Raw genomic sequence first — 27,330 nt, forward strand, 5'->3', positions numbered from 1 at the left:
ACTGCCTCTCGGTTACCATAACGGCTGCCTCGCTACAATCTGCCCCCTAATCCCCAGCCCTGTTCGCTTCAGAGACCTCTGACAGTTGCAGCTGATGCCTTGGCAAGAGGCTTCATTTCCATCCCTGCAAATAACTAGCAAACACCCTCCATCCAAATGAACTCCTTTTTCATGGGCGTAGGAATCCAACCCGCCCCCTTCCTCCCAAAAACGAATATTCCTTGTTCACTCAAGGGTGAAAATTAAACTCCTATTGTACACTACTTATTACAAATTGTATAAGCCCCTTCAATCTTCTGGGTAAGTCAGGTGCCAGTGACGGCATTTGCATTTTCTCAAGCGTTGGAGAATGGGGAGGCTTTTTAGGAACCTGTCAGAGGTCTGTCAGGCTTTGGTAGAACGCATCCATTACCGGCATGGCTCATTTTAAAAGCTGGCTATATAAGTCCTAAGATGATTTACAGCATCAAGGATCATATTTATTGGGGAATGTCTTGAAGATGTCTCTCGAGGGTTAAGAGGTATCTCCTTTCAATGTCATGGTCTTCATTGAAACATTCAATGGTCTCAGCAAGGATAAGTCCTCTGGGATGTATTCAGCGGTAGCGCGAGGTGGGGTATGGATTTTTCCATCGAAATCCATATATACACTGACAATCACTACAATTAACCATATAGAGAGAAGTTCAAGTGAGCCCACAAGTTCAAGGACACCCGATCCCGATGTGTGGTGACGGTAGCCATGCTGATATACAACAGCGCCAAGTATATAATACTTCAGCCGGCGGTCAGTGCGGAAATATTAACCAGGACTCACGCAGGCAGACAACAAGTGATTGAATGTCCACCGCCATCCAAGAGAACCTCCGAAAGTAGGACAGATGAAACCCAAACCCAGACTAAAAGACAACGGCGCTTGTTAGTTTAGGAAAAAAATACGATCACATAAAATGAGAGCGCCACTGCTACTCTAAGTCATACTTTTTTTCCCTGCTATTCTTGGAGAAGGTTCCAGGAAGCAGTGAGTTTCATCCTGAACAAGCCCTTTTTTGTGTTCACGGTGCCCTGAATTCCAATAAAGGTCAATGGGAGAGCGAGCCAGATATACCGGAGTCTAGCTCTTTTTTTTTTGCTTTTAACAGTCACAAAGAGGCTCTACGGTTTCAGACGGTGAGTATGATTGGTTTGCAGAGGCTGGGTTTGATATGATGTAATCCGTGCTTGGCATTGTTTCGCTTCTGTCGCAACCTAGATTGATTATTTTATTGAAAGCACACGTAGAGCCCGATGGCGTGTAAATTGGAGAGATTTCTCGACAACTGAGCAAGTGGGCGTACAGCTGCGAGTGCTTTATGTGTCGGCAAACCTAAGCCACCGTGAGTGTGGGCACATGCGCTCTAAAGGTGATGGACACTTCTTTTTACGGCGGGCGAAAAGGCTCCTTAATGAACCTCCTGTATCCAACTGAAATTTCAAACAGCCTTGAACTGCACAAAAGGCTGCCTGGCAACCTCTCCTCCAGCCCACCACCATGTGGCAGAGTAGAGACAACACTCCCCTCTCTTTTCCTCTTCCACCAACCCTTGTCCACCCCCATGTAACGCTGCCTCTCTGAGCCTCACAACACTTTCGCACTGAGAGCTTTAGTGTAGTGCACTTAATCCACTGTCTACTCTCTGGCTCGCCAACACATTCAGCCCTCTCTTTCTTTCACAGTGGATTCCCCGGATGTGTGCGGTGCACTCGACAAAACTAGATCGCTCCCATTATATAATCAATGAAGCTGTCTACACTGCAAGCACGATAAAATCGGCAGACGGGCGGCTCGTTCCGATGCACTATACAGCTATTCTGTTCACATTATTTTTAATGTGACTAAAACTGAATCATTTTGTTTATAAATACCATGGCAAGTCATTTCTATGGATTAGATTCATAATACATTAAAAGTCTAAAATGCAAAAATGTGTCTGAAAATATGTTTTGCATTAATTAGTTCTTTCATCTGACATTCCTTGACTTCCTCGCTTAAAGAGGCTTTGATCATGTGAAATAAATAATTTTTCTCTTTTGCCTTGTTTGAATTCAAGGGAAGGTTTAGTAAAAAAATCTATCTATCTATCTATCTATCTATCTATCTATCTATCTATCTATCTATCTATCTATCTATCTATCTATCTATCTATCTATCTATCTATCTATCTAATCTCTGTCCCTATCTATCTATCTATCTATCTATCTATCTATCTATCTATCTATCTATCTATCTATCTATCTATCTATCTATCTATCTAATCTCTGTCCCTATCTATCTATTTATCTATCTATCTATCTATCTATCTATCTATCTATCTATCTATCTATCTATCTATCTATCTATCTATCTATCTAATCTCTATCTCTATCTATCTATCTATCTATCTATCTATCTATCTAATCTCTGTCTCTATCTATCTATCTATCTATCTATCTATCTATCTATCTATCTATCTATCTATCTATCATCTATATTTTTCTATCTATCTATCTATCTATCTATCTATCTATCTATCTATCTATCTATCTATCTAATCTCTATCTCTATCTCTATCTCTATCTCTATCTCTATCTATCTATCTATCTATCTATCTATCTATCTATCTATCTAATCTTTGTCTCTATCTATCTATCTATCTATCTATCTATCTATCTATCTATCTATCTATCTATCTATCTATCTATCTATCTATCTATCTATCTATCTATCTATCTATCTATCTATCTATCTATCTATCTATATCTATCTATCTATCTATCTATTTTTGTTTTCCTGTCCACCTGTCTATATCTATCTCTATCTACGCATTTAACATGTAACGTTATCCTGAACCTCTTTCTGTAAGGCATATATCACCTTTTAACGGACTGACCTTTCAGACAAGGCCTTGTCTTGACAAACCTTTCTTTCTTTTGGTCTCCATTGTCCTGTTGCCAGAGACCAGTCTTGAGCCCGGTTCATCCATTGCTTCCAAGCATCCATTGCACAGTCGTGTCACACGCGTCTCCACAGTCTTGTCGCGGACAGACTCAAAGCTCGCAGCGAGACACAATGTCGGGCACTCCGTGAAGACACTCTGCTTCTCTATTAGCTTATACAGGTGTATAAATCAGGCCTGTCTGGCTCCATTAATCGCCAGCTCTCCGTCTTACTCTGCTCACCAATTTGATATCATAACTCTGGCGTGCAGAAATAGCTTGTTTCCTCCGCTCGTCTGTGTGCCCTAACGATTCAATTACAATTATATTCACCATATTAGCAGATTAGCATACAAGCTGACCCCTGGAATCCGGCCAAATCAGAGCCCGGCGTTTGCCTTTTTCTTTTTCGCAAGTGTTCCTCCATTGGTGGTTCGCACACATTCGGGCTGTGTAAAGAGTACCCAGTGATTAATAACGCAGGCCCCATCAACCAGCACCATCCATATTTAATTTTGATTTACTGCAAATGAGAAAATATTTCAAAGATCTTGCTGAGAAATGAGCGCGAGTAGAGACGGTACATTTCACCCAGCTGTAGCCGCCGTGATTCGTGTGGGAGGAGTGTGCGTGTGTGTGTGTGTGTGTGTGTGTGTGTGTGCGTAATTGTACGCCAGGAAGATTACTCTATGCGCTACGGAGAGGTCTGGTTTATGTCCTTATGTCTTTTATCTCTCGCTAGCTCTTTTTTCTTTACGTATGAATATGTGCAATTTTTTCCCAGGTCATCTATCAGGCTGCTGTGAATATGTGAGAACAGAGATGATGTTGAACATGACACAAAAGCGTGCCAAGTCGCTTAAGATGTGGAAAACTCGCGAGATATGAAACATGAAATATAAATAATTGGCGGTTAGTCGAGCCAAAGGATAAACATTATCAAGACATACCACAGATTAAATGCGTTTTTATAACCAGAACAAACAAACGGAATTGTCTCTATAATATATATAATACACAAATGCATGCACATATTAAAGAAAGGTATGTTTATATAATACATGTATTTATATATAATATAAATTACATGAATATAACATTTGTACATATAAATTCATGTAAATATTTTCAAAATATATCCTGCATGTGTGTATTTATATATGCATACTAAAAATATGCAGTACACACATATATATTATGTAAAAAACTTTATTTTACATGAGATTAATCAAAATGAATCATATGACTGCACTAAATGAAACTTGATTTTAGTTCACATTATTGAATATTATGAAATTAATAAACAATTTATTGATTTAAAGCTGATATTTAAAAACAAATGTAATTGTATTAAGCAGTCATTACCTCATCTCACACACACACACACACACACACACACACAAAGCATAAAAGAGGTCATAAATGGCTTTAGATGATTGTGCAAATGTTGTTATTATTATTATTAAAATATTATATTAGTATGAAAGTGTTTATATATGCCAAAATTCTATTAGTTCATGTGGGCATATGCTTAAAAAAACGTTTAGTGATATTCATTATACAAATATTTACTTCTATATTTCTATATGTATTTAATATAAAGATGTAAAAAAAAAAAAATTGGACCTTTTCAAATCAGCTGTGCATATTCTCATTTCGAATATGGTATGACACGCATACATATGTGCATCAATAAATGAATAAATAAAAATTTATGTTTAATAAAAAAAATAAAAAATGTGAATATTCATTTGAATTCATTGGAAACACCAGAAATGAACACACACACACACACACACACGAATGTGCTCAAGAAGTAAGTGGTTGTTTTTTTTGTTTTTACTAGATTTTTATATCGACCCATATTCAAGAAAAAAGTCCACGACACAAACCCTTCTGAAGAATTTCTTAGCAAGACGAGGCCGATGTTTTCACACGTAGCTGTGCTTCTTTACCCCGGCAATCTGTCACTGATAACCGATGTCAGATGTGTTTCAGCACAGCTCGAGGAGTCTGACTTATGGAACGTATCTGAGGGTCAGACAGAGTGGACGCTCGGGCTATCAGCGTCGCATTGAGTGCGGGGCCGTTTCCACAGAACCGCCGCTTTGTTACTACAGTTTGTCAGAGGGTGTGAGACATTGTGTCTCTGAGAGAGAGCCCGGCCGTCTGGCCACACTCAACCGCGCAACGATTTCTGAAGTGCGCGGAGAAAGCGGGCCAGTGACCTTGTTATCTATCTAGGAGGGACGCTCATTTATAGGCTCAGGAATTCATAGACGTTTCGAGTGGCTGATATTGTCTGACACTGAATGACTCGAAGCCGGTCGAGTACGAAACTCGCGAGCGCAATGGATGTGCACGTCCTTTGAAAAGCTCGCCTCGCCATTTGGCGCGGTTCAGTCGCGGTGAATAAAACATGAAGCTCCTTATTTGCCTTTTCTCCTCTGTTTTCGTATTGAGCTGTAAATGACTGTAATTAAGCAATTAAGAAGCCCGAGATTAATTAGAAGACAATCTATTTTCATTTTCCAAAGGAAATGTAGCACAATGCGCAGAGATTCCCAAAGTGCGCCCCTGATAAAAACTAATGAATGAGAGCAATTTATTCGGAGGTGGAAACGGCAAAACGTGATTGTTTCAAAACTCTCCTCTTCCTCCAATCATATCCGTTGCATTCTCATTGAGACTTAATTAACCTGATTTTACTCATAACTAATGGCGTCGTTAGATTCACAATAGCGCCATTCAAAGCACAGTTTCATAAAAGCCTTTCGTGAGCGCATTTGTTTTTGGATTAATGCATTTAAATGATTTCGTTAAAGTTATTTTTTGTGTTTTCTGATAATAACAAAAAGTACATTTTCCAAAGTGGGAGTTTTGCAGTCACTGGAATGGCTTGGGTCTCTGAGATATCCTGTTCTCTAGATATGGCTCGGCTCCATCTTTCATTGAAAGTCTGTGGGACGCCAAGTAAAAATCATGCGTCTGATTGCTCGCAAAAGTAATAGCACATTTCTCCTCAACAAGCCGTGTGATTTGAGGAATGATTCATGTCTCCTAAACAAATGGCGCGGGACGAGCTGGCTAAAAGTATGAGCAATAGTCAGCGATGCTTGTCTCAGACTGTCTTAATGCAAAAAAAAATAATAGTGAGAGTAGTTTATGGTATAGTGATTTTTGTGACATGTTTTGGAAAACCAAATATAGCATGTTGTGGTAATTACTCGTATTTATTTATTTAATTAGTTAGTACGGTAGTTAGTTCATACTTTCTGGACTCCATGCTGTGTGACTGCTTTTGTAGATTAAAATAAAATAGCCACAAATTAGAGTAAGGGAGTTATTTTTTAATTGAATATGGTCTATATAAAATTACCTGGGGTTTTCCTAGGTAATGTATATAATATATAACTGATAAATAAAGAAATAAATAAATGATAAAACCTTTTTTGCGGTAGGTTGCGATATCACTATATAAAGAGCTCGTGAACATTAAATGTATTGCCCAGTCAAGTTACATAATTAATATTCATGAGCAAAACCTTCACTTTGGTACTGTTTATGAATTAATGATCTGTGCGGGTGTGCTTGATTCGCACGACCTTGTAGACTTTTTGTGGTTTTGACAGATATTTCTAGAAGTACATTTTTAATATCAATTCATGATAATAAATCCGGTTCTCTGCGAGAAGAAATAGCCATTTTGAAAGCAATATCAGTGACAAAAGCAATAAATAAATAAAATATACCTAATGAATAAACAGTAAAAATATATCCTCCAAACTATAAATTAAAAACCGCAGTAATTGTAAACATAAATGCATGTTTAAAAATGTTAAAGTTCACTGATGATAGTCAATGTGAATCAACAATTTCGTAAGTAAGTCATAAACGATGATAAAATTGTCCATTTCTGGTGAACCGTCCCTTTAAACTCTCAAGCGCATGATGGCAAACATTGACTGGAAGTATTGAAAATTGCAGCTCCGAAGAGCACAAAGCAAGCAGAACTGTCGGCCCGCTGGTCATTTCTTTGGCCTGACAGGTTCTGACATGGTCTGGCTGCTGACCACAGGCTCTTTGAACTTCCCTCGGCGTATAACTGGAGGGGTGGAAACTTCTGGAACGAACCCGAGGCCTGGCAGTACAGCTCTGGGCTTTGTCCAGCAGTCTATAGGAGAGGCCGTGTTGGACTAGCCAAACTCCCAGGTGACAAGCAAGCATGACAAGCTCGCCGCGGTACGCTAATGAAAAGTCGGAGACATTTTGTTATTCTGTGCCCCGGGATGTGTGCATAGTGTAATTTGGAGACAGCGGAGAGGTCAGGACATTGTGTTTGAGTGTCAGCTCAAGTTAATGCGGCGTAATGATCGTTTGAACCGAGTAGCGTCTCCTGCTGTTTCATAGAAAGTCGGTTTGGAGTGGCATAGCTAATTATGCGGTGCGTATGAGTCATATGTTTGATTCGCATCCAGTTAGCGTAACCATCCTGTTGATATCACAACATCAAAACACCAGCGAGCCTCCCACGGTTTGCTGTCGGCCCCACCGCCTCAGTCATTGTATTGTAAGCAAGCTGAGCAAATATATAAAGTGGGCTTAGGGTTTCCAGCAGAGCTAACGAAGATCCCAACGGATTCCTCGACTGAACTACTGATTAAAACGGTGTTTCTCATAAGCTGTCGTCAACTTTCCCCTGTTGTGAACAGTGTGACCACCAATAACCAGCTATATACTCTCTCAGCCGCTTTCCGTGGTTTAGTCTCCCCGAGTGACTTGCTTTAACGTCTTCCCAAGGCTATATTGAATTATGTGTCTGTCAGATCTATAAGCCGCGCCATATTTCCTTTTCACTGCGAGACCCCGGAGTTCGGTATCAGATTCCCTGCATGCTGGCATTTAAGGCGTCCTTTTGCCCCGGTCTCGTTCTACGCGCAGTCCACCGGCCGAATTCCCCGGACTGCGGACGACATAAATCGAGTGTCAAATGTTTTCGCTTCCCTTCTTTGTTTTATCAACAGAGCATACTGATGTCCGTGCTACAATCAATCAAGCGCTTAGTGCTGGGAACAGAATCTCTCAGCCATTTCTAAACAGAGCCACTGAATCTCCCCTGAGGGACAACTAAACAATGACTGCTTGTCTGTTTAACTATGGTAGTTGGATAGATAGATAGATAGATAGATAGATAGATAGATAGATAGATAGATAGATAGATAGATAGATAGATAGATAGATAGATAGATAGATAGATTGATTGATTTTAGGCATATATTTTGGGTTGAGTTAGATTTAGGAGTAGGGGTTAGGATTTATATATTTTTGGACATCAATGTTGATCCAGGATCATATCTATCTATCTATCTATCTATCTATACAATGCATCTATCTTTCCATCTGTCCATCTATCTTCTTTAGTACATCCATCTCTTCACCCACCCTTCTATCCATGTATCTAGAACTATCTGTTCATCCATCTATTTATGTCAGTCCTTCGTCCATCTGTGCATCCACCATTTATCAATCCGTCCATCCGTCCATTTGTCTATATCCACCTGTGCATCCATTCTCATCTAGATATTTCTGTCTGTCCATCCATTCATCATCTATATTCTTCAATCCGTCCATCTTTCCATCCATCTATCTAGATCACTCTGTCCGTCCATCCACATATGTCCATCCGTCTGTTCATTCACATATGTATATCTGTCTGTCTGTCAATCGATCCATCCATTTATATCAGTCTATTCGTCCATCTGCCATCCACCATTGATCCATTGACCTGTATAATGTCCATCAGTATATTTATCTGTCCATCAATCTATTCATATTGATCCATCCATTCATCCATATATCTGTCCCTCTGTTTATCCATCCATCCCCGCATCTATCTACATCTGTCCGTCCATCTTTCTGTCTATCAATCCTGCAATCTATCACTGAAATCTTTGCAATTAGGAAAGGTTCAAACGAAAGCCAAATCCATGTTACTTCACTCTCATGGCAGCTGATCATTAGACTGGACGGGTTTGTCTCTTCAAAAGCTCACATAAGTGGTGTGCATTTTCCCTCCATCACCCCTGCACGCCTCATAGATTTCTGTTTGAGTCATCAGCGCTTAAAGACCAGTGAAAATCGGGACTATTTTATAAATGAGGCAATTATAAGTGAGGCCTGAACCGAGATCAGACTCTGTATCGGCATGCCAATGATACTGAGAGAAACTAGCAGATGAAAGAATGGCTCTGTGAATCACACAGTCGATTCTGTTCCCTACAGTTTCTCACGTCGAAGCCTTCTGGCCTCCTGTGGTAATTGATTAAGTATCGGAGCCAAGTCTGATTCTGGCGAAACAAAACTCCTACCTCCCTTGAAGCACAATAAAGATACAGAGGATGCCGAGGTAAAAGACCTTAAACTGTTGCCGTCACTGAAATCTGCGCATTTAGATCAAGATGATGACTCCGAAAAATTGTTCCACAGCTTCTGGACTTGTCCAAAGCGAAAGAATAAAGATAATTAGCCTTGTTATTAAAAGTAGAGCTAAGAATGATTAAATAATATATTCTCCATTCTGTCACATATACGTGATGGACGATATTCATGGAAGCTTAACTTGGCTTTTCTAGTCAGGTGGTTTAATTAATGACACAGAGGACATCGATGCGATATAAATATTTATGTGACTGTTTATATTAGGATTAAAGGCTTTAAATGTAATATAGAGTTGTGTAACTGTAAGGGTTTAACTTCTGATTTAAATTATAGCCATGATAAGAGGAATACTGTATGGTGCTGGCCTAGAGGTTGCTGACTTTAGCTAGCTTTTTAGACTAGCTTTTCCCAACCAGATTGTGATAGAAATGCCAATGCTGAATGAAATCGTCATACCATTAATTAAAACAATAACTGTAAATTGAAGGGAAATAATTTAATGAAAGGGAACAATTGCTGTAGATTATCTCAGCAGTCATTTAATAAGGTATTATTCGTTTGGCTTCGCATGTACTGTGTTTTAATTACACTCAGGTATATCAAAAACCAATTCAAATGGAAATTGTATATGCTTTTTTAAACACATATATAGTGAAATTAGGCCTAGAGTTTATTAATAATATTTGATTAATTGTATTATGTCATTGTATTGAATAAATTCTTATAGACAGAAACAGAAAAAACCCTTTACATCTTATTTATCCTCAGCTGTAAGTACCAAGTGGCTCATTTTACCCCACTCTCGTGAGCCAAATCGTATATCTGAAAGACCACAACGCACCTGCAGTATGGTTTTATGTGACACCACATATGCATCACAACCCCTGTCAGCTTTACTAATGTAAAAAAAAAAAAAGAAAACACTGAAAGTTGATACATGATTGAAAAGCTTTCTGGGAACTGTATTTAAAGTGTAGACATTCCAATCTATATTAAGTGCATGTTGCCATTTCCTGAACAATAAATCGCGACAAAAAGGCCTAGGCGAATAAAACGGGTGATGGAAACGGCGTTATGGCTAAGTCTGTGTTGGCGATTGTCTTGGATGTATTGAGAGAGTTCGGCCTCCTCTGCGTTCGTGTCAGACCGTTCCTCTTTGTCTTCACAGCTCACCTTTCTTGCGCCCGCGGTGACACACATATGCGTCTACGCTAAACGTTTCAGCAGCAAATAAATCTCTACCCCTTTGTCCCGGGGAGCCGTTTATTATCCGACGAGCGCGTTGCCGCTCTGTGGGAATTTTTAACAGCTACTTGAGGCCAAAGGTTACGGCTTCACAGTGTTGCCACTTCTAAAGGACATGCTAGCATGCTATCCTAAAAGGAAAGCTAAAGCTGCGTTGCACTTTCAAACTAAACAACTTTTAAAACATTGTTCTAAAATGCGAGATTAAAACAGGAATACGCTATACGACTTTTGCCAAGATTGTCGCCCTAATTTAAAGTCTTGATGAGTCGAGTCAAAGCCAGTCTGCAGATTTGCATCGCCTAGTGTATGATGGTCACAGAGTCCAATTTTTTAGCTTAGCATAATATTCTGCATAACGCAAATCCAGGCATGGCAAAAATTAATACCTGTGGCTCCTGATGATATATTGAGGTCTTATGAAGCAAAATAACAGGTCTGTATAACAAACTGAACATTATGTATAGCATTTACTTATAATCCAGAGTGAATAATTCAATGAATCATTCATAAAAAATCATTTAATTCAACTTGCAATGCAAACGCTTGGCTATTCGAGTGCTTCAGAAACCCTCCACCTCCCCAGCTCCACCTGTGTAGATCTGCTACGAGTTGCTTTCAAGTATGCTATATATGTTTAGCTTTTTTTTCATATAGAGGTATGTTATATGGGCAGCATCTGCATTAGCAATCTTGGTACCTCGTGCCGGATCTGTTCCTCCAAGACAAAACACAGAAACGTTGCCATGTATATTACCATGCTAACCCCTTCGAACACCGTCATCACATAAATATACTTAAAAACATGCCAAGTTTCAATAGAAATGCCATTACAGTATATTTTCCAGTTAATCATAACAATATATCTTTAAAAAGAAAGATTATAAAAGTGTACAGCTTAACGACAATATAAGTAATTATAAAAATTATACACAAAAATGTACTGAAATAATTAAGTTGGTTCAAAATGGTTTTAACTAATTGCGTTTAATATATAAATGTAAACTGTGGTAAATTTTAATTAAGAGAGCGCAATTACAAAACATTGCAGATTAGCGTCGAATTTTTATCTTTTATTTTTACCACAAGTAAGAATTTTTTTTGGGGTGTTAAATAATGGAGCAAATACCATTTAATATACATTGATACAAAAATTCACATTCACGTCAGTAACGTCAGGTGCAAAAATAATTGCGCCCATGCATTTTCACATGCGTCCATGCATTCCAGCACTAATTCGTCATTGCGTGTCTTTAGTAAAACCGAACTATTTTAACGGCGAAAGGCAGTTGGCAAGTCTGCATCCACACTTTTAATGTAAACGGTTTACAGTACTCTTTTTAAAATTGTGCTAAAGTCTACTTTTTTCTAAACAAAGGCTAGGGGTCCAAATAAAGAGATAAACAAAGGGAACAATGAGCTGAAATAAGCGTCAGCAATAGAACAAAACGCGCTTTTGCATTCAGCGCGGATCGTGAGCTGACGGTGCTTCTCTTCGAAAATGTTCTTTCATCACGCTTTCCCAGCACAAGTTCTGCTTGAGTCTCTTCTTTACCGCAGCTGTAATGACTGATGCTACTTATTTCAGTGGAAAATTTGGAGTCAGTAATAATGTATTCTGTTGAGCAGCATTTAAATCTTGCTCATCCAAGCACAGCGATGCAACTTAAACAAGCTCGAGCGCATCCACCTCGGGGAGGGGAGGGTATCGCTGGCGTTCCGCAGCGGGACGGCCTTTGATACGGCCTTGGTGATGGTTTTGAGGCCTGGTGGAGGGAAGCGCGGACGGCATGCAGTGCTTTCTCACACCCCAGGGCCTCCGGGGGCCTCTCTGGCCCAGAGCTCTTGGCAGGCGGAGCAGCTCCAGCGGTGGTGTCTCCTTGTGGCGCTGTCTGTAGTGCATCCAGAGCTGGAGCTGTGCTCTGTCAGGGATCAAGCTGGCTGCAGTTTGATGAGAGGCAGAAAACGAGGCGGCCGAGGTTTTGTGTGTGTGCGTGTGGGAGGCTGGGGACTCTCACACATATCAAACGCTTTTGTGTAGCGTGGCACAGGCATCCAAAAAGTACACTTCTGGACAGTTAAGAAACACGCGAGAGTGTCGGAATGCCTTCGCTTTATGTAACAGCTTATCAAACCGAGTGGAGTTTGCGATCGGTTTGAAACGATGGAACAACGGGATAAAACAAAAATGCGGCCTTAAACATAGCGGCGCAACCGAGATAGACTCTTTGAGCCGAACTTTACTTTGGTTTGAAATGATGAAGCAGTAGAAACGCTGAATTAGAAGAGAGGTATTTTCAATAATACGTAGAACAACCTTTTAAATCAATAGAACAGTTGGTTGAACCGAATGGCACTGTTATAGAAACAGCAAGTGTGCGCTTTTCCATCAAAAAATTTGAAAGAAAAAAGGGTTTTGGTTTAAAATGATGAATCAAATAAAACAACAGATATACTGAATGAAATTAGTAAAAAAAAAAAAAAAAAAAAAAAAAAAAAAAAATATATATATATATATATATATATATATATATATATATATATATATATATATATATATATATATATATATATATATTTAAAAAATATTGAAAACATGAAATTAGTAAAAAAAAAAGATATATATATATATATTAAAAAAATATTGAAAACATGAAATTAGTAAAAAAAAAAAATATATATATATATATATATATATATATATATATATATATATACATTTTTTTTAAAATAAAAATAAATAAATAAAACTAGTTTTTGTTTGTGTTTTTAATGATTCCTTTTCAATGCGTTTTATTTTTTTCCTGAATATCGGGTTGTCCCACCTACTGCACATTCCCTCAGCCCCAATCACCGAGATCAGTCTCCGCCCACTCAATCCCGAACGCTCCGCCCCCGTGAACCATCTCCTGAGTGTTAACTGCCATCACCTGCACCCGCAATCAACACACCCTACTTATACTCAGCTCCGGCGTTCACTCACCGGCCGGTGTCAAAGCCACGAGGACGCTGGTTCCTCTCCCTGTGCTCCAAGCGTGCCTGTGGGCAAACCAACACCTGTATTCAAGTGAATCTTACTTGCGTTGAACTTGCTATCACCCGTGTGTTGAACACGCCACTTACCCATTTCACCTGTGTTGTGTGTAGCACTAAGTTTACAACAGTCTTCTCTGTTCTGTGTGTGTGGCCGTAGATTCAATCCAAAGTGAATCCAGCAAATTTCACGGTTACACAGAAACTCTGGGTCTATCACAGTCCAGTAATAATATAGATGCAGCGAAGCGCAATGCATATTTATACATGATCACAATATTTATACATATATGTTTGTGGAAAAAAAGTTACTTTTGTTTGCCTTTTGACTAAAATACTACAGTACCTGATTAAATTTTCAGGTTATTCAATAGTATATTTAACCTTAATGTATATTCATACATACTGCATTTTATCTTTATTGTAACAAATGTGTTGTTTCAAATTTTTGTTGTAACAGAAATCCATAATATGTATAGCAATATCAGGATAATAACCAGCTACTAAACCTGGTGTTAACCCATGTAGCTACCTTCTGCTAACCAGTACTTTCTTGGATAAGTAAATTGTACAATAAACCGTATTGTTAACAACTTTTGAACTGAATTTAATACAAATTTTAATATAACAAATAATAATAAATATTTGTATTTACAAATAATAAATATTTTTTCATTGTAAATAACATTCAGTTCATTAATGAATTGCATCCAGCTATATTCCTTTAAATTAACTTCTCTAATAAATATTTATTTTTGAAAGTTTGCTAACGTATTTTTATAAATAAAATACAGTTTAATAAAATACAAATGTTAGATGAAAAATAGACACAACCAACTTGGGTTTGAACCTTTTGCCAAACTTCATATTTATTTATTTATTTATTTATTTATTGTATTATTGAATTAGATTCAGTTTTCAGTATCAGAATTTTTCATACTATTATTATTATTTATTTATTTTATTTTATTTATTTATTTTTTACAACCAATTCATACAGATTTTTTCGAGGTTGCTAATTCGTACGATTTTGTAGGATTTGAATGATGGGTAAGGTTTAAGGCCTGAGGGTTCGTACAAATTCATACGAATTACGAAAAATACATACGATTTGTCGAAAATCATACATTAGTTGTAAAATAATGAAAAAAAACGTAGAAAATAAAGTATCAGGTAGTGTTAGGGTTGGTGTAAAGAGGGGTTTATTGTCCCAACAAGGTGACATCCGTTTAATAATTTAAATAAAACTCATAATTTAAACACAATACACTATTATTTCATAGATGCTGTTCTGTGATGTACTACAATACCGATAATTGCCAATATTTGCGTTAAGTAGTATAAATCACAAAAAATCGATGTTTTAACATATTCACAAAAAAAACAGCATAGCATCTAGACTTAGCACAACTTTTGCATTTTTTATTTTTATTGTGATATTTTCACACAATTGCATTGTGTTTTAGGGTCGACAACAATGACCGCAAAACAGCTGTAATTGTAAAATGTGACCCGACCCCGAACGCCCATTTAAAAAGGCCTCCGGTATACGGCAGAACACATTAGCACGATCTTAGCCTAGCGTTTAAAACCCGTCCGGACGACGGTAATCCTTCCCCGCCGTTTCTGACTTTCCGATCCGAGGCGCTTGAGCTTTGCCCTCCTCATTTGTTTTGGCCGGCTCTCCGACCGTCCGCCCAGCGTGTCTCCCTCGCTCTCATCTCCATTCCGCTCACACGCGGCGCGAAGGCAAGGACGGAGACGGCGGCTGCACGAGGACGAACCTCACCCGTTCACATTCACCCTCGTCTGGCCGGCGGGGCCGCACACAGATTTTAATCAAGCCCCAGCCGTGTGTGAGAGCCGCTTTCGGTGCCGCGGCCAAGCAGCGGGGCAGAATTAGCATTTAAGAGTACATTAGCCGTGCCGAATTTCCAAGCTCATTACCGGCGGACCGGACACGTTCCCGCTTTCCTGCAACACGCGGAAATATTCCCAGCGTCCGAGCTGGTGCATATTCATCCCTATACTTCATCTTAATACCAATTAGTGCTTCAGATGAATGAAATAGATACGGGGAGTGTAAGTGTGTTAAATTGGGCTGTTGAAAGAGACACGGAAAAGACAGTAATTATTCACTTAGACTGTCCTCTTCAAACATCTAACACACCTACATTTGCATTTCATACATAAATAAAAGTAGCTGTTCAAATATCGCCAGTTTCTGATGAAAGCTTTTTGCATAAAACATGAATAACGTCGAATTTTCAGACTGGCGGTATTAGATATTTTGTCCTGAGGGTGTGTAACAACCAAAACAGCGTTTTTTTTGCGTGAATTATTTTTTTTAAGGGTGTGGCTCAGTTTTTTTTAGCTTAAAATGTGATGATTACCTTTTGCTGAAGATGATGATGATGTTTGCTCACTTGTGTTTTAATAATGAGTGTTATTTTGGATTTGTGTGCATTTTGTGACTTTAACACACACTTTTATCCAAAGAAACGTATAGCAGAGGTTTGTGAACAATTCATTAGAGAGCCAATAATATTTGCAGCATATAATGACACTTTTAAGAGAAACGATCTAAAGTGGGAGGAAGTGAAAAAAGACAATGGGAAATGATTTTATTTTATTTTTTCCAAATGAATTAGTTTGGCTATTATAGAATTGTTTTAGAATGTATTCAATTAATTTTATTATATATATATATATATATATATATATATATATATATATATATATATATATATATATATATATATATATATATATTGGTTTTTTTTATATAGCTTTTATTTCATTATTTCAGTTTTTGATATCGTATTACTTCAACTGACACTTATTTCTTTCTGTTATGTTTTGCATGTTTTGTGTCATTTCAGATTTATTAAAATTTACTAAATAACACATAAACAATACAGTAAACAATATATGTTCTTAGCAGTTTTCCTGATACCATTCAACATTACAAATATTTTGAAACAGCTTTGCCGTTTTTGCGCTGAAGTGCAATATAAATATTAAACTTAAACTTATTATTAAACTTAGAATTACAGAATTACTTAATTATTTAAACCTAATATATTTAAACACAAAACGGTAAAAACATTTTTATGTAATATTGGTGACCCTGCAGTACTTTAAACATTTTCACAATGCTACTAAAATATATATATATATATATATTTATTATTATTATTTTAAGTATGGTTTCTAGCATATAGTGTGGCATAACCGCAATACAGAACTGTAAAAAAATGCTTTATGCCTGTTTAAACCGATATAAATACATATGTTTTAAAGCCACAGATTTTTTTGGCTTACATTGAGGAGGTCCATCTGTGTGCACAGTGTGCGGCTATGGGAACATGTCACTTTAACGACAACTGACAGAAACCCAATAGAAGTAAAAATGAATATATTTGAGCCGCTGTTTTTAAATTGTACCCTGTCGGCTTTCAGAAGGGCGTCTCGTATTGCGCTGTGAGTGAAACCGTTTTGATGTGCAGCCTTGATATCCAGCATTCTTCCAAAGTGACCCGCGCATTAGTCACAGCTATCCAAGCGGAAATGAACCCTATCGTTGGTAGTTGGCTGACGTCGAGAGCCCAAAGCCAAGGGTGACAGTTCTGAGAGTGGGTGCCATCCATCTTTGGGTTGAGGTTACGTCGGGCACTGGTGCAGGTCCGGGTGCACTGCTGCTGGACCGAGGGGGCAGCGGAGCAGCCAGGTCCAGATGGCAGTCAGCCTTCACACCCACATGCTTTAGCCTGGCAACCCCAGCCCTGCGTGCCACGACTGTGCCCACTGAATGCCAGCTGTCAGGCCAGGCATGTCGTCTCGCTCTTAGCTTCACTGACCAGAAGCAGCTCGCTGACAGAAACTACCGAACGAAATACCCGGTGCAATGTCATGCGTGCGACCCTCGGACCACAAAACCGGTCTTGGGTTGAGCAGAAATGGCCAAAAAGACGCAGTATGGGTCAGAATTTCTCTTTGCCAAAATCGTTAGGATACTACATAAATATCATGTTCCCTGACGGTATTTTGTAAATCTCCTACTGTAAATTATAGCAAAACTTAATTTCGATTGATTGATTGATTGATTGATTTTCCTACAGTAAATCATATCAAAACGTAGATAGAGAGAGAGAAAGAACCACCTTACAACTTTTTAAACTGAATAATTTTTGCAGCGTTTTTTGAAAAATGTACGGTTCGCACATGATCACTTTACGGTAATTTACTGGTAATTGTCCAGATGATCATTTAAAGCACACAATGAACACAATTTATCCACTTACGTTACAATTTATTATATTTCTCATAGCAACAATGCATTATAAATTTCATATCTTCTCATTTTACTTATGTTACTTTACTTAACATAAATAAATACCACTTATAGGCAATAATAATGTTTTTTTTTTTCTCAAACAACCATAAGATCAGATATCAGATCACATGAAGGTATAATATGAAAGGTTTATATTAAAAAATAAAGTTGAAAGTATTAGCTAGCTCACATTAACCTCAATATTAACCTCTCTCAAGATTTTCCATAATCAATATCATGATATAGGCCATAATAAATAGATATAATATGGTCCATTATAAGTAGATTTAATATGGCATTCATTGTGTGTTATAAATAATCATACTCTTAAAAGTTATAGCTACAGATACGAAAACATTATAATCCTCGTTATGATTATTCATGAGATGTTATACATTTTTTTTGTAGTGCATTATGCATTCATTACAATGCCTTAAGAATACCCTTTATAAAATATTAATAATACAATTAGAAAAATACCTTTTCTAATTAAAGTTAAATGATCATATGTCCCCTTTTTATGCAAATCATACACCGAACAGACAACAAAACGCTGAAAGTAAAAACACTGCACAAAGATTTCACTGTGTGTCGCAAAGTATTTTAATTTGTTCATCACCCACCACCTGTCTGGCAAGGCCACGTTTTTTTTTCCTTGAGGTTAAACCGTCCACGTCTGTGTTTAATCCTCGAGATCTGAATGAGCGGTGCATTTTTAAAAAGTAAGTATCGTCTGCAGCGTAAAGTCGTGTAACGGCGCAAACGCTACACGAACCCAGAAGAAGAATCGTCCATCACCAGCAGGGCATAGACCGATTAGGTGAAGGGAGAAGCCATCTTTCTACCACCGCCTGCAGGTGAACGGACTAGACAAAGACAAACCAGTCTATTCCTGTGTCCTAATGATGGGAGAGAAGTCTAGTCTCCCTCTCCCTCTATACTGCACTTTCCACACACGCTAACCGCTAACACAGGCTAGCTTAGAGACAATGCAGGTAGTGTGTGCTGTTTTGTTATGCAAACTCATTCCCAAACCGGATTAGGATTCCCCACCGCAAGAATTCAAACCCTGAACACAGGCGCATTTTCCAAACGTCGCGCATAAACGGTACGGATCTCCGCGCAGTCGAGGAGACATTCGTCTCAACATCGGCGAAAAGACGACGTCGTCTTGTAAACGTGGTGTACCGCAATTGGTGCTCTGCACTGTTTTGTCTCGCAGTGATTGAGTGCTATGCCGCAAAAATGGACTTTTAGTGCCACGGCAATGGTTATAATGCACTCCAGTGGGCGTTAAGGTTTGAGGTCTTTTTTGTCTGTACCACAGGGCATTGCCAGGGCCGGTTCCATTCACAAGTGACATCCTTAAACTCTTTCGGAGTACAGGGCAAATGGCATGGCAGATTTAATAGCTTTTGGATCAATCCTTGCAGGGAACTAAGCAAAGTGAACAGCTCAATGTCCACGCGCTGAGAGTCAACCAATACACATCAGGCGAGCACAGCTAGAAATCAATGGCTGGAACCGAACAACACTTCATTTGGTGCAGTTTAGAACTCAGGGCTTTTGAAAATCTCACTGGGAATGAAGTCATTCTCTATTTAGAAATCCATTACGCTATTCATTAATTCAGCTATTTTAACACTTAGCTATTAGGGATGTGCAGAGTTATTATCTGTATATGTATTTAAAAAATGTATCGTTTTTTTGCGAGTAAAATCATGTGGGAGGGACCAGAAGAGCGTGTTGAAATTTATTCATCTCAGTGAATTGATTCCTTTTGAATCTGTTCACCCAATCTGTTTTGTGTTTTATGAGTTTGTTTATTTCACCTTGAGTAAAGTTTATTTCTTCCGCGAGAATGTGGAAAGATTCCACAAATTTTTGTTTCAAACTTTCACAAAGCATCTTTAGGTTATAATAACACAAGAATTTTCAAACATTTATTCTAAAAAGACAATTCTTCTTCTAAAATGCATTTAAAACCTTCTCTTTTTTTTTCAAAACGCAATAAATCAATTAAATCGCTATTATTTTTTAAATTGAAATTGTTGAAAACACACAACAAAGGATTTTTTTTGTTAAACTTTTGTATTTTTATAGAATACACTACAAATTGTGTGTTTTTCTATATTTGATGATTTTAAACTTTTCAAGCTTTTACTAAAATATTCAATATTTATTACAAAAGCGACAATTTAAAACCCTGTCCTTCATAGGAGAACATATGTCTTGTAATCCATTAATTAAACTTCAAACCTAATAAAATTCTGACTTTTTGTTTTAGAGTAAAAATATCAACACATTCAACTGAAAAGTTGCAAACATGGTGTGCATTTTCTTTAAACATCGCTTTAATTTGTTTCAATAAAACACATGTAATTATCTATTTTTTTAAGCAAAACTTAAAACAGAGTTGAAATTGATGGTAACAGAGTTGATATCAGATAACAGAGTTGACTATCTGTAGTTAGAATACCAAATTCAACAACATTTTCTGCTAGATTCTGAAGCTGAAATCAAGTATTTAATCTTATGCATAAATGTGAATTACAGATCTTTCAGGTTATTGAAAATTATCTGCATGTATTATATATGTCATTATTAAGTATTTAAATATGCACTGTGCACGTTTCTAAAGACATAATGAACAACAGAGCTCTTAATTTCAAGGAATAGCAGTTTGCAATAATTTTAGATTTACTTTGAACCCATATGTTTACATTTTTTGTTACACAATTTGGAGCAAAACAGGCTAGTATTTTGAGAAGTGGCGTTTTTTGTTTCTTTCGGGCCCTCTATCTCTTTTTATTTTCTGCCTTCCTTATGGGTCAGCATGTGGCTGTGCCTTCTATGGCCCTTGTCTTTCTTTTGCTGAGAGTTAAATTTATCTGCAATTTTATATTATTATTTTTATTTATTTGATGTAAAATAAATGTATAGTAACAGTAAGATGACCCAAAATTAAAAATAAATAATAATAATAATAATAATAATAATAATAATAATAATAATAATAATAATAATGCAAATTAAATGTGATTGGGAACATTTGACTCTGTTACTCTGTTATTGTCAACTCTGTTACCATTAAACTTTTTAAACCACTAACAGAGTTGACAATAACATAGTTGACATTTTCCACCATTTCATGCTTTAACCCAAGATGTTAACTTCAAACCAGGTACCACATGGCATGTCTAAAACATAATTTTATGCATTTACATCATATTATTGAAAAAATAAAAATAAAAAATAAATGAGAGATTAACGGCAAAATCACAATAACAGATCTGAAAAATAAGGAAACTACTATTGGTGTATCCTAAACATTTCGTACAAATTAATGACAATGAATAATAAAGACATACATCAATGCCTTCCTTCACTTGGTGCAAATCACATGTTTTTCCTATTATTGCGTTAAGATTTTTATGCCTTTTTATAACAGAGGTAACAGAGTAGACTAGAACATAGGGGCAGACACAAAATGCATTTTTTTAATTAATAAAATTACAAATACTAAAAAAAGTATTTTTTATGCAATTGTTTATGTAACTTAATAAGTAAACAGACAAAATTAAATTATTTCATGATAACTGAAGAAATTTATGGTCAGTAAAAAAATAAACTGCCTTTATTATTAATGATTAAACAAAAAAAAAAACAGATAAGTGGACATTTTATAACTAAGCAAAAATTTAATTACTACAATACTGTTTAATTAGCTATAATTTAGATTTTATTTGGTAGAAATCGTTTTTCATGCCTTCCCAAATAATATTTTGTCAGACCCATCAAGAAAACTTTATTGGTGAACAGTGTAAAAAAACAACAACACGTAGCCACGATTGAATTACTTCCACAGTAATTAAAAATGCAGAGTTAAATACTTTCTCAATCGTCTCGGTCTCTTTTGTGCCCAAGCGTGGCTTCGCATCCATAATGCAACAGAGAAGCTCCGCCTCCCAGACCAGAAGCCTCTTTGAAATTGAACTCGGCGCTCTCTCCCCGCAGCTAATTCCTCCGAGACATCGGACGGCATCGGCGCTTAATGAGAGATGGCATTTCAAAAGCATTAATTGAGAGTGCTCCGACAGCAACCTGCTTTCAGATTGTCGAGGCTTTGTGTTGATTCAGAGGGAGGCCATCTTTTGATTTAATGCCACCCTCGAGGCCGACGAGTAAACTTGCCGTTTCTTGTTGAGAAGATCAGGCGTGTTTAATCACGGGAGGTCGTCCAAGAGTTATTTTTTCAAGCAGATAAATAAGTAGAGAAACTCAAAAATTTTTTATGTAATGAAATGCCAATTTCTTTTTTCTGCAACTCTAATTGTTGACCGTCGTTAACAATTGCTCACTGCTAGTGAGTTTGCGTCTTGTTGTAGTACGAATTATTGTTGCGTTATTAAATTTAATTCAGTTATCGAAATTGGTTTACAGATTAATTAAATCACATTTTACTACAGCAAACTGCTTGCATTCGGACAATACACCTCGTATTCACAGTAAGGGAAGATCGCCGTCTAGATGGGATTGACCTTCTAGCTCCTTCATGAGTTTTTCTCTTTTAAAGAGTCGCATTGGGATCTTACACACTGCCTTTAATAGAAAAACAGCTCTGAATTTGCCTTTAGCGTCCTGAGGTTATGAATAACCAAGAATGGATTATTTAAGCAGTATATCCTTTGTACTTCCCCTTGTAGAAACACTCAGCAGAATCATTTTGTAGCGCGTAGTTATTGATTGCTGGCATGAAAATTAAAGGCGTAATCATTTTGTCAATCACAACGTCATGTTCGTTTTGAGAGGTCAATGAGGACACTAACGGTCACAATTTTTGGAAGTCCTATTAGCCTCGGGTTGATACTAGCAACCAGCAACTACGCCAATACGCGGATAAACAAAACAGAAAAAACAAAGCTTGCATAAAATATAATGTAAAATAAAATTCAGGATGTATATTCTCTCAAAAAATATGTTTGTTTGATTTCAATTGACTGTTTAGTTTTAATTATTATTTTAATGAACATTGCATTATACAGTGTCCTTCTCATGTCACACGTTATTTACTCTAATAAAAACAGTAAACTGTGCAAAACTGAAATTTTAATTAACGCTGAACCGAACCATAACCAAGTTTAACCGTGTAGTAAGTGCCTGTTGTTGTTTAATACTACTTAATAGTACTTAACTACACTGTAGAAATGGCACCTCAATTAAATGTATCATATATAATAACACTGTAATTACATTTAATAGTAATATTAACTAACTACATGTAAAGGTTATTGTTAGAGTTTGGTTTAGTGATGTAATTAGTGTAGTAATTTTAAGCCATAGTATTGTATATGCAGTATTACATTATTATTGTTATTTTTAATCATGCAATATAATCATATAGCATTATTTTATTTAATAACATAAAATTATGTGCTACAAATATGTACCAACATATATATGTGTGTGTGTGTATTCTTTACATTGTATGTATATTAACATCAACTTATTGATTATATTTATTAAATCAATATAATATAATATAATAAAAGTAAGTAAATCTTTGTGTGCCATTTTCCATCTAAAAACAGAAAACACTGAGTGTAAGCTGTCACTCAGCAATGGGAATGTTCTTGAACGATCAGGTGTGCCTGAGCACAAATGTTCCTCTTTGACAGGCAGAACATGCAGTGGCTGTAACAGTCACTTCATCTACCAAAATAGCTGCTCTGTTTTAGTTCTATCCAATGGAGTAGTCAATATCTCTAAGATCAGATTTCCTTTCAAGTTTAACCAGGCTTAAAGTTTGTTCTCATGCTCTGAGTGGGAAAGGATGCACGTGCAGAAGTCAGATATTGTGACAGTTCGTCTTAACACTCAGGTTCAGCTCTCCTCGAGACGTACGAAAGCAGCGATTGTTTCCTCGGGTACTTCGGTGACACGTTTTGATGTTAGCGGAGTCGCCGGTGCACCTGCACAAGCTTCACACACCTGTGTGTTTGCTCTGCTGTGTGATAGGATCAAACGCCCGCCCCTGTGCGGCCAGCAGCTGTGGAGGATTTCAGGGCTGACGGAGGAGCCACTGCTTTGAGATACACGCAGGAAAGAACTTTAACGCCATCCTTGACTTGAGGTGTCGTACCGGTATGGAGTACACCAAGGCTCAGTACTAGGACCGCTACTTTTTACGCTTTACACGTCATCCTTGGGAGCTATCGTGATAAAGTCTGGTACTAGCTTTCACTGTTACACTCATGAGCTTCATATTTCTGCTTACTGCTAAATTCTGTAAAAGGGGAAAAAAATAGAGGTGTTAATTATCGGACCCAAAATTATGCGCGTAATAACCTAAAACACGGTTTGATGTCTGCTCTTCGTCATCAACCAGGGAACCTAGATGTGCGATCTTTCATGTTTCTAGCGTTCACAAAACCAGAATTTTCCATAAATATCTAAATTGCAACCCGTGCTCTCAATGTCAAATGCAGAAACGTTAATTAATGCATTTATGACCATAAAGCTCTGTAGGGTGGTTGCTCTGCATGCTTAAGTTCTTACTAGAGCCAAGTAGTATGGGCATATTAGACTGGATTTGTCACTGCACTGGCTCCCTTTTAAGCATCGTATACATTTTAAAATCTTTCTAATCATCTCTAAAGCCCTGAATGATTTAGCTCATCAATACTTGAGTGAGCTCTAATCTCAACCTATACTTTACCTATATACTCGACTGAATAATGTATTATTCCAATAATGTTATGGTAATGCTTCACCAAACATCGGCCTACTTTTTATAATGTTTATTTACTCCTGATTAAAGAACTTTTACCCAACGGTTGTTACACGAATCTCTCATGTATACGATTTTGGATGTAATAACATTTTAGCACATCAGCTATTTTGTTTTATGAAATAGCTCCAATCCAATAGAAATACTAACATCATTTCACGGCTGCTCAAGACTAAGCTGAACTGTCAAAAGTGTGTCCAACAAACAAATATGAATGAACTAAGAAAGAGAATTTAAATACTGCTGGAATGCGATACGCATATTGAAGCTGCAGCTGAACGAGTGCGTCGTGGACAGACGCTCAGGTCAGACTCGTGATATACGCCACGTCTGGGGAGGAGGAACGCTCATTTGGGCTTAACATTGCAACAATAAAAAAGCTTTCAAGATGTGGACCGTAGTAAATCTTGAAAGGCTCCCAGAAAAAAAAAGGGCAATAAACATAGCAGGAGATGAATATTTCTCAGCATCTGTCCCATAGGCCTCATCGGCACACATGAAGCCTGCAGCAGACAATAAAAACCATACATGTGAGGAACGATTCCCAAAGCGACACATGTCTGCTCACGTACTTCGTCACAGCGCGCTGATCACTTTTCCAATTCTTCATTTTCAATGCGTTTCTTTCATGTCTGTGCCTCTTTAAAGCGTTTGACCTCTGACCTCTTGATCTAATTCTAACCTGAGCTTGCCTTCAGGCCTTCCGTACATACACTGGTTAATTTATGTATTAGTATTTTTAACTTTAATGCACTTCATATTTTGTTTCACATCCATGCATGCTTTTAATGGCATTTTTTTTAAAATCCATTTTTATTTATATGACGTGTATTCTAAAAACATTTATTTCAATATTTACATTTAAAGTTGTTATTTAATAAACAATAATAATAATAATAATAATAATAATTATTATTATTATTATTATTATTATTATTATTATTATTATTGTTGTTGTTGTTGTTGTTGTTGTTGTTGTTGTTATTATTATTATTATTATTATTATTATTATTATTATTATTATTATTATTATTATTATTAGTATAGTATTAGTATTATTGTTATTAATATTATTGTTATTATTATTATTAATTGAAATTAAATTGAAATGTTTAACAGTATTTAGTATTGCTTTAATTTTACAACAACAATGCAAAATTTAAAAAAATGTATATAAAAAGTATAATATTTGTATTGATTGTTTAATGTTTCTGTAAATAGTTAAAATATTTGACAATATTTTATTAAATAAAAAATTACAGATTTTCGTCAAGTGTTATAATATTAATGTTGTTATAACATTTTACTAAATAAATTACAACATTAACACTAACAATTACATATGAATACCATATGTATAAAACAATGACTGATGAACGTTTCGAGTTAAATGTCATCTGTCTTTCCACACAGCTGCTCTTTCATTACGTGTTTGTGTTATTTTTGATATTTTGATATGTTTTTAGGCCGAGGCCAGCAGACCACCCAGTACTGCGCGCAGTGTCGCCCTCTGAACTGTGCTACACCCAAACAAAGGGTCCTGTCAGAGCGAGCGCTTTCCTCTCTGCTCTTTATGAAGTGTCAAGCGCAGTCTGGAGCTGCGTGTTCAAGTCAATCAAGCTCTGGACAATGTCTCGGGACCCTCTGAGCGGCTGTCGACCCTTTGCTCTGCGAGCTGACTCCACGCACACAGGAACCTCACAAACCCCGATGTCCGCTGTACTGACGACCGAGACACGCGACGTCTTAAACGGGACAACGTGTGTGTGTGTGTGTGTGTGTGTGCATTCAGAACACAGATAAGAGGATCTTCGTATGGATCTCTGTGGTCTCCTGAGTCCAAGACGAGAGCCGAATGACTGCGAATATCAAGCTGGGAATGATGAATAAAGTTCAAAGCTCTGTTTGTCACAGGCACATCTGGTACAGCGGAGAGTGAAATCCTTCACCAGAGTTTGTTGACAAAATGAGTCACATGGAGAACTTCCAAAACATGCGGGCCAGAGACTGATAGCAAGGCATAGTACATTTAGAACATAATAATAAATAATTCAAGATAAAATAAAACAAAAATAAAACCATGTTGTTTTTATCATTCATGAAACGCAAAGGATTTTATTTAACGTTACAACAACTGAAACAAAATACGAAACAAAAAACTTAGAACAAAGAAAAAAGTTATGAAACAAAACTAAATACAAAACAGACAAAAAAACTAAAATAACTGAAACAAAGCAAAACTACAATTAAAGAAACCCAAAAAACGAACAAACATGACAAAATACAAAACAACAAAACTCCTGGAAAAAAAGATCATTAGAACAAAGAAAGTTATAAAAACAAAACTACATACAAAACAGACAAAGAAAATAACTAAAACAAAGTGAAACAAAATTAAAAAGCAAACAAACATGACAAAATATAAAACAAAAAACAACAAAACTTCTGGAAAAAAAAAAAAAAAAGATTTAAATAAAACTAAAACAACCAAACATGACAAAATACAAAACAACAAAACCCCTGGAAAAAAAGA

Source organism: Puntigrus tetrazona, chromosome 15, assembly GCF_018831695.1.
Source record: "Puntigrus tetrazona isolate hp1 chromosome 15, ASM1883169v1, whole genome shotgun sequence".
Lineage (NCBI taxonomy): Eukaryota > Metazoa > Chordata > Actinopteri > Cypriniformes > Cyprinidae > Puntigrus > Puntigrus tetrazona.